This window comes from Arvicola amphibius, chromosome 7 (assembly GCF_903992535.2).
Source record: "Arvicola amphibius chromosome 7, mArvAmp1.2, whole genome shotgun sequence".
NCBI lineage: Eukaryota > Metazoa > Chordata > Mammalia > Rodentia > Cricetidae > Arvicola > Arvicola amphibius.
Genome location: NC_052053.1, coordinates 27,614,405 through 27,623,426, shown reverse-complemented (window position 1 = coordinate 27,623,426; position 9,022 = coordinate 27,614,405).

Here is a 9,022-nt window from a genome sequence, read left to right as displayed (position 1 = left end):
ATCGAGTTGTTCTGAGAGTCAGTACAGGAACACAGCCTGAAAACCAGGAGCTTCACAAGCATGTACACTGACCCTAAAGGAGGATGTTTGGGGCTCTGTCTCATATTTATGTATGAAAGAATGCAGTAGTACTTACCCTTAAGTTCAAGAGGATTGCCTACTGGTCATGAGTAGCTATAACTGGGTAATTTCCCCAGTATCCTGATTCAGTCTTGGTTCTCACAAGTTCTGCCAATGACGGCAGACTGCCCAAAGCCTTAGTTCTGTATCTTCATATTCAGTGTTGATCGTTTTGGGTTCATTACAAGAATCTCATTGTTAATTGCATGAAGAAACTATGAATGTCAAGCTTGGAAAGAGGGTCTAGCATGATATATTGAGATAGAATTTATGGCTTGAATGATATCAGATGTTTGGGTTTCTATCACATAAAAAAGGCTTATTTATCTACACTCTTTTCTATCTTTCTTAATTGTGTGTTCAAATAACTAGCTTTCAAATATCTTTCTGAAAACCCCAGTAACACGGACTAAGATCTTTGTAGTATGTAATTGATAATGAGGAGATAATTATGCCTATATTTGTCTAAAATCTCTTGAAAAAATTAATAAGACTGAAAGGCTGGAATGCAGTCATTCGGCATTTATGTATCATTTTATTTTTCATATATTAAAGTCTAAAGTACATATATATATTATGGAAGTTTTCAAAGGAAATGGCTAAGGAAAATTAGGTTTGAGAATATATTTGTGGAAAAATAGAGTAACACATGTAATATCCAACTCGTGTCCAAGAATCTGGTGTCATACGGCCAGCTTCACAGATGCTACTATTGTAGAAGATAGATGTCACTGGCAGTTAGTTCCAAAAACATAATTTAAAGCTTTAATTGGCATTCCTAATGTGCTTCACAGTTTAATCATAGGAAAGAATGGTGCTTCATGAATTTCCACTTTATGTAGAATCCACATTTCTCTGAAAGTCTAAACAAACTGTTCCTCCTTCCTCTACTTTTGTCTGGAACACAATGAAGACGTCCTCTGTAAACCTGTGTGTGTGTGTGGATGTGGTCAGGATCATTAGCAATACATTTTAGTGTGTCACTACAAAATACATGGTATTTTTATTTTTATCTCTAAAATGACATTTTTACTGTAGTGATTTTCTTGATGAGAGTTTTAATTCTAATGTAACCTCAAAATGGCGATCCTTGAGAGAAACTCAAACATTCATCAAGTGTAATTGAATAGATCTTTACAGTCATTCATTAGAGTTATAGCCACACAAACACTTATTTACATTTATGGGAAAGGGCTACAAATATAATAGTACATATCTCTTTGAGAGAGCCTTCCCCAAACAGCAGCCACCCAAATGTGTATGTTCACTATACTGAAAGCAAATGAATAGAACATCACATATAATATTCTTGTTTGGGTATAATTGCCATTCCAGTTGTTTATCATAAAAAAATTCTGAGACAGAAGGTATGCATTTAATTTTTGGATAGCTCAAATAGGTTTTGCATTGTAATGTAGTCATAAATTGTAAACTAGTACCTTTCAGAATTAGAAATGCGTAGAGTGACTGAGTTCAGTACAAGACTCATGTAGAATGGCTCAAATATATCTTCCATAATTAGAAAATAATTTCAAGAATTTATATTGGTAAATAAATGAAACATTTATTTTTAAAAAACCCGATCCCAGTGAGATGAATCTGAAAATAAATATTTAAGCATATGCAGAAACTACATTTGATTTTCCAGGTTGCTTATACTTCCTTAGTTATCAAAACCCTAACCTTCACAGAAAGAAAAATAGTCTTCTAAAATAGGGATGAGCAAGTGATCCAACACTAGCCAATGCAGCTTAAACGCTAGATCAGAAGGAGTGATCCAACACTAGCCAATGCAGCTTAAACGCTAGATCAGAAGGAGTGATCCAACACTAGCCAATGCAACTTAAACGCTAGATCAGAAGGAGGTGCCAGATGTTGTGTTTTTAATAAAAATTTAAAGAAACAAAAACTTGCCATTCTTTTACTATTTTTGCCTTAGAGAATATTTATAACAATTGTTGTTGGCATAACCATGCACAAACCATGAGGTAACATGCCTTGGGCTAAAGATCTGACATGCATAAATGCTAATGACAAATGGTGGCAGGAGCTGAGCTATGAATGAATCCTTGAGAAGATGAGCGATAGTAAATTCCTGCTAACCTTCAAAATTGTTTAGAATGCAAGAAGCCATAAGCTTCTGATAAGTTTTGGTAGGCTATGCTCAGTAAAAAAAATCATTGCTATCTAACAAAAGAACAAATGTTTGACTCGTAGATAATGTGAACAATTTCATCATATTAGATTAAATAGGCAAGAGATAAGTCACTGAAATTTAACCTTCTAACCCCACCCCATCACTCTGTAAGCTTCAGGATGGCAGGGTTTACATATTTTTGATTCTTATGTAGGTCCTAATGCAATTCGTAACGTTAAAGGGCCTCCAATAAACTCTTAAATTATTTTCTTCATACCCAGTGACAAGAATAATAGGGTTGCAGCCCCTCTTCTTAAGTATTCCTTTTGTACTACAATAACCTGGTGAACACCCCTTTGCACACCCACTTGCACAATCATTCTGCCAAGTTTCACAGTATCATGTACCCCTCTATTTTCTGCTTTCCTTAAATGGCTAATTCCAGTAACCTTGCAATTCTCCCTGTTTTAGTGGAGACATTTAGAATGGATGTCATTAAGTCTCAAAGTAGCTTCCTCTCTGTGTAGGCATTTAAATTTGCTGGTGGGCAAATGGTTATTGCCAATAATATGGTGGTCTAAAGTGTAAGCCACTGCAGGCAGAGAGTGCTGAAGTACTCATTTCATAGCGGGTAAACTTGCAGTGGGAGACCTGATGTAAGTCAAATGATTTGAGTAACCTACGAGTATGGACTTGGGGCTTTTGTGGATTTTTCTAGCAGACTGTTCTTTTAAAAGGCCCCAATTCTCTCCCCGATTCAACAGCCTTTTATTTCAGATGGTTGAATTCATCCTAGAGCCTCCATCCTTCTCTATTTATTTAACGTCTACATCTTCTTTTCTTCTTTCTGTGGAAAACAATCAGATCTTTTGATTGTCATGAACACCTCAGGGCCATGTTGACTATCTATTTACTATCTTGTACATGGTGAATGTCCTCAGCCATGTATATCAAAATTCCTTGGGACTTCAGTGAAGGTTTTTGTCCTCTGGGGAATCCCTTATGTACCCTCAAATGGCGTTTTCCATGCTACGCATTGGGATCCTCTACTCTGCTCTGAAAAGCTTCCCTTCCCATTTATTTTGGTTTCAATTTAATGCTGTAATTAACATGCCTCACACAACTGTTTTCCCTTTCATCTCCTGTGTGAACCTACTGACTGTGACCACTAGGAAAAATCATAGTTGTTAGTGGGAAAACAAAAGAAAGTTATTTACACAATAACTGATTGGCTGACTTATCAAGCAGAGTTCTGCCCATACCTGGTCTCCTGAATGTACAGTAGGCAGATGAGATTGGAATGGAATCCCCAGGGTCATAAACAAAGGCTGATGGGTGTGCGGAGCTTGCTTAATGTGCGGTGCCTGTGTCTAATCAGTGTCACGCATGTGTGCTCACATGGTTGATTGGTTACAAAAGAAATGGATTTAGACCTGAATCTGGGATACTTTTCTTTTTAGATATAACAATATGGCTTATATCTCAATAGCATCCAAGTGTCCTTCGGTTCTTATTTCCGATGAATTTTCTGTGTTACTTCCGTGTATCAGGAAGCTTCAGTCTGTGGAAATTAATATTTTATGACTTAAATTATGGTTAAACATTTGGGAGAACATAGGTATATTTATTTCTCCATAATGGTGGGAATTCTTTGTTTTTACTGGGAAGTTCGGTCTTTGAACTTTGGTTTACAGGAGGGTAGAGGACCACAGTCATTTTCCATGTCTCTTACTGGGTCACTAGTGATATGCCTTTAAACTGTGGCATCTCTGTTAGTCGCTGCAGGTTCCAGCATGCTCACCAAAGTGACGGCATTGGTGATTGATATTATGTGAAGCGAAAAGCGTGAGAATGACAACCACAGGACTTCCAACCTCACCTTGTCAGGTTGAGAACACATTCCTGAAATTTTTACTTTCAGAGAGCTTAATTAATATCCACAAGCATGCCCTATCTGTTCTTACTTCTGCTTTAAATCAAGTCTTGCTTGTAGAAATTTTAAAATAAGACAACACTGAATTTGAACTCTAAGGCTCTTTGTGCTTAAGGGAATAAATACACTTCTGCAGCGAGATAATGGAGGTATCACAAGCATAGAGTTTAATGATTGGCACACAGGACAAGCTGCTTTTCACTGGGATTGTGATGAGAAATAGGTAAAACCGTTGTCAGTGGACAAATTTCTGAGTGTTCTATTGTGCTTGTATTGCAATGATTTCATTAGGCAGTTTCTATGCGGATAGGATTGAAGCTGCCTTTGTGTTAATGATAATGTGCTAACTGAGTCTACTTTACACTCTGTAGACTGCTCAAGCGCCACAAGTTAGCCCAACAATGTTCTTTAGCGATCATAGAACCAGTTTAGGATCATGTGCCACATGGTGTTGACATGCTTCCTAGGGCATTTCAACCTTAAAGTATTTCTCATGAATAATTCTGAACCCCAAATTCAGATGACAGGGCAATAATTTTGCATTGTCCCTCATCCTAATTTGAATTGTTTTCATGTGACAAAATTTGCATAAGGCATTTTTGTTTCTTCTATTTTTTGAGATTGTAATTTTCTTACTTATTGCTACATACACATATGTATATTAATATGTATGTATGCATGTATGTATATTTTCCTAAATACATAGGTACAACCAACTTAGTCTGTATAACGTTACTTGTACATTATGTTTTCAGGGCTGACCATTTGATATTGGACAACCAGTTGTTGTGTTATTATACACAGGGAAGACTTACTTCTCCCTCTCTTATCACTCCTTAGTTATCGGTAGTTCTCTGCATAAGGTTTCCTCAGATTACATTAATATGTCTATTGTGGTCCTCATTTGGCCCACATTTAGGCAGTCATATTGAAAACTCTGAGTGTAGCTTCTAATATTCATAGGAGGCAAAAATCTCTGCAAGCTCCCTTGTCCTCTGGCTCTTATAATATTTCTGTTTCCTACTCCCCTATGATCTTAGAGTCTTAAGAGCAAGAGTTATACTGTAAATGTAATTTGACTACAGAAATGACAATACTTTCTATTAGATGCATGATTTATCCTATTTTTATCCATATTAATCTTTACACTGGACACTGGTGATTTCCAGATTTCTCTATTTTAAAACTATATTTTGGGGACTCGAGATGGTTCACCAGTTAAGAATGCTTTCCTCTCATCAGAAAAGCATTCACTCGTGTTAGACAGATATCCAACCATAAGTAACTCCAGCTCCAGGAGATCTGATACCTGCTTCTGTCCTGGGGGCACCCCAATGTAAGTAGTAGGTATATAGGTACTTGCTCATACACATAAATAAAAATAAAAATTTAACAAACGATTCTTTTATCATAGTAATTAAGAGCTAATGTATACAGAGGTACTCTAGGTATATGTAAACATAGTAGGGATTCATTATCGAAAATTTCAACAACCTGCTTTAGTGTTTGCTCATAGTTTTGGCTGAATTAGTCCTCACAGTGATAGTTACCAAATAATGGCTCGCCAATCTCACCATCATTTCTTCTAGATATTTCCTTGCCAGTCTACCAAAATAAGGGCTTTTCTCTCAATTCATTTATCTGCTGTTAACTTTCTTTTTAAAGAAAAAAAAACATATACATAAGTTCCTTACTAAGTTTAAGTCTTCTGCTGCTATCATTTTAGCATATGCATTATCTCAGATTTGGCAGGTGGTATCTCTTTAACATAACCACTACTTTATTTGGGCATGTCTTTCTCACTTTCACTGTGTTATAGTTTCCCTTGTCTTCTCTACCCCAGCCGTTCTTTTCTATGGGAATTGTCATTCTTTTTTCTTAACAAATTGTGCTCAGAAACCAAGATGTATACAGAAGTTGTGTTCATTGTTGCCGGGATAATGATAACACCATGCTCTATTCCATGAACAGAAATTAGGCACATATGTATATGTAATCATACAAAATACTCACATTGTCATATATTTATTTGTTCTATATATAATGTATATATAAAATTTGTCACCCCTTCAATCATCTACCCATCAAGTGCTATTAAATGGACATATTCCTTAGCTCCTAAGGACTTATCACCATACTCATAGGTTAATGCATCTCTCAACCTTCAAGAGAGGTGTTTCTATTTGCAGTTGATGGTGGCTAACACAGATTCCCATCTGGACAAGGTGACGAGAATAAAAGACTAGAATGCTCAGCCCTAAATGGTAATCTATATCACATCCCTCTCCCCAAGACTCGGGGGTCTTCATGGAAGAGGGTGAAAGAGTGTAAGATCTAATGGCAGTGAGTGAATTCAAGGAAACTGTGTCAGACTCAGAATTGCAGCTGCACATATGAACTTAAAGAGATTGTGACAGCAGGTACAAGCCCTTTGTTAGCTCAAGTCAAAACAAATGCCAGCATGGAGTGCAGACGTAGGTAAGAGGTCTCACCCCTAACAGTTAAGTTATTAGCAACCAGGAGCTTCTAAGACGGGAGAGTCAGTTTTCTTTAAGAGTATTTTCCCTGGCAGCTTGGTCATGCTCCCCTGAGAGGCCACACATTCAAGAGTATACAGCACAAACTGCACTCAATGGTCAGAAAGGAAAAATATAAATAGGACACAAAATTGAGTGGACAGAGAATTGGGGACAGGTCTGGGAAGGATGAATATAATCAAAACACAACGAACTAATAAAGATACAGATTGAAAATAAATAATATTTCTTCATACTTTGTACCCCTTCTGATTCTTTCACAATAACCAACTCGCTTTTTGTTTCGGTCTACTCTAATTGTCTTCCTGCTTACACTGCCTTACATTTTTTTTTGTTTCCAGTTTATTTATTTTTTATTAAAAATTGCCATCTCCTCCCCTCCTCCTCCCCCTTCCCTCCCCTCCCCTCCACCCATACCCCCACTCCCTCCTTCTCCAGGCGAAAGAGCCATCAGGGTTCTCTACACTATGTTGAGTCCAAGGTCCTCCCAACTCCCTCCAGGTCCAGGAAGGTGAGCAACCAAACTGACAAGGCTCACACAGAGCCCGTCCATGTTGTAGAGACCAAGCCCATCGCCATTGTCCTTGGCTCCTCGGTCAGCCTCCACCATCAGCCACTTTCAGAGAGTCCGATTTGGTCGCATGTTCCATCAGTCCCATTCCAAGTGGACTTGGTGGTCTCCCATTAGTTCTGTCCTGCCGTCTCAGTGGGTGAACGCATCCCTCATGGTTCTGACTTTCTTTCTCATGATCTCTCTCCTTCTGCTCCTCATCAGAACTTTGGGAGCTCAGTCCAGTGCTCCAATGTGGGGCTCTGTCTCTATCTCCATCCATCACCAGGTGAAGGTTAAGGCTCACAGTGAGCCCGTCCATGCTGTAGAGTTCACATTCATTGCCGTTGTCCTTGGTTTCTCAGTCCTCCTCCACCGTCAGCCACATTCAGAGAGCCCGGTTTAGTCCCCTGTTCCATCAGTTCCATTCCAACTGGACTTGAACATGGGATGTACTCACTCATAATTGGGTTTAGCCATAAATAAAGGACATCGAGCCTATAATTCGTAAAAATCCTAGAGAAGCTATATAAGAAGGTGAACCCAAAGAAAAACATATAGTTATCCTCCTGGATACTGGAAGTAGACAAGATTGCCGGACAAAAAATGGGAACATAGGGGTGGGGTGGGATGGGGGGAGGGGGGATGGGGTGAGAAAAGTGTGAAGTGGAGGATGGGAAGAGCTTGGGGGAATAGGATGGTTGGGATATAGGAAGGGTGGATATGGGAACAAGGAATTATATATCTTACTTAAGGGAGCCATTCTAGGGTTGGCAGAGGCTTGACTCTAGAGGGGTTCCCAGGTGTCCAGGAAGACGCCCCCAGCTAGGTCCTTGGGCAGCTGAGGAGAGGGTGCCAGAAATGTCCAGATCCTATTGCCATACTCATGAATATCTTGCATATCACCATAGAACCTTCACCTGGCATTGGATGGAGAAAATGACAGAGCCCCACAAAGGAGCACCGGACTGCCTTACATTTTTTTAGACAGCACTTATATTCTTTTTATATCATCAATGTAAATAACTTGTAAATAAACTTTTTATGCTAATTTAATTATTTCTGCATATTGATTTTTTGGAAGGAACTATGTTAGTAATATAATTCTTGAATTATTTAATACTTGAGCATAGATATCATTGATTACTTTTAAATACTTTGATCAATGTAGGTTACAGTACTCATAAAACCTACTTTACTGTCAAATACAATGGTTATTGCTTTATCACATTCTTTAATTCTCTTATAGTTTGTTATAAACTTTTAGACATAGTGTGAATTTGAAAGAATTTTTTAGCCAATAGCCAAATGTTGATCACTTATATTTCACCCCAACCTGTACCACAGATGATTTTTTCATGCATCATTCCATATATACATACCAAAGACATTCATTTGTCCTATTTTATGATACTTTTAAATAAACTAGAGATGTCAACATATTTATCCCTCTAAACACTTCACAAAAATGTTACTAGCCGGGCGGTGGTGGCTCACGCCTTTAATCCCAGCACTCGGGAGGCAGAGGCAGGCGGATCTCTGAGTTCGAGGCCAGCCTGGTCTACAAGAGCTAGTTCCAGGACAGGCTCTAGAAACTACAGGGAAACCCTGTCTCGAAAAAAAAAAAAGAAATAAACAAATATCCAGAAATTTCACCCTTTTGCACAATGTGTTCTGGAAATATTTGTCAAATTCCCCTTAACCCATTTTAATTTGGACACCTAATAATTTAAGTTTGATATATA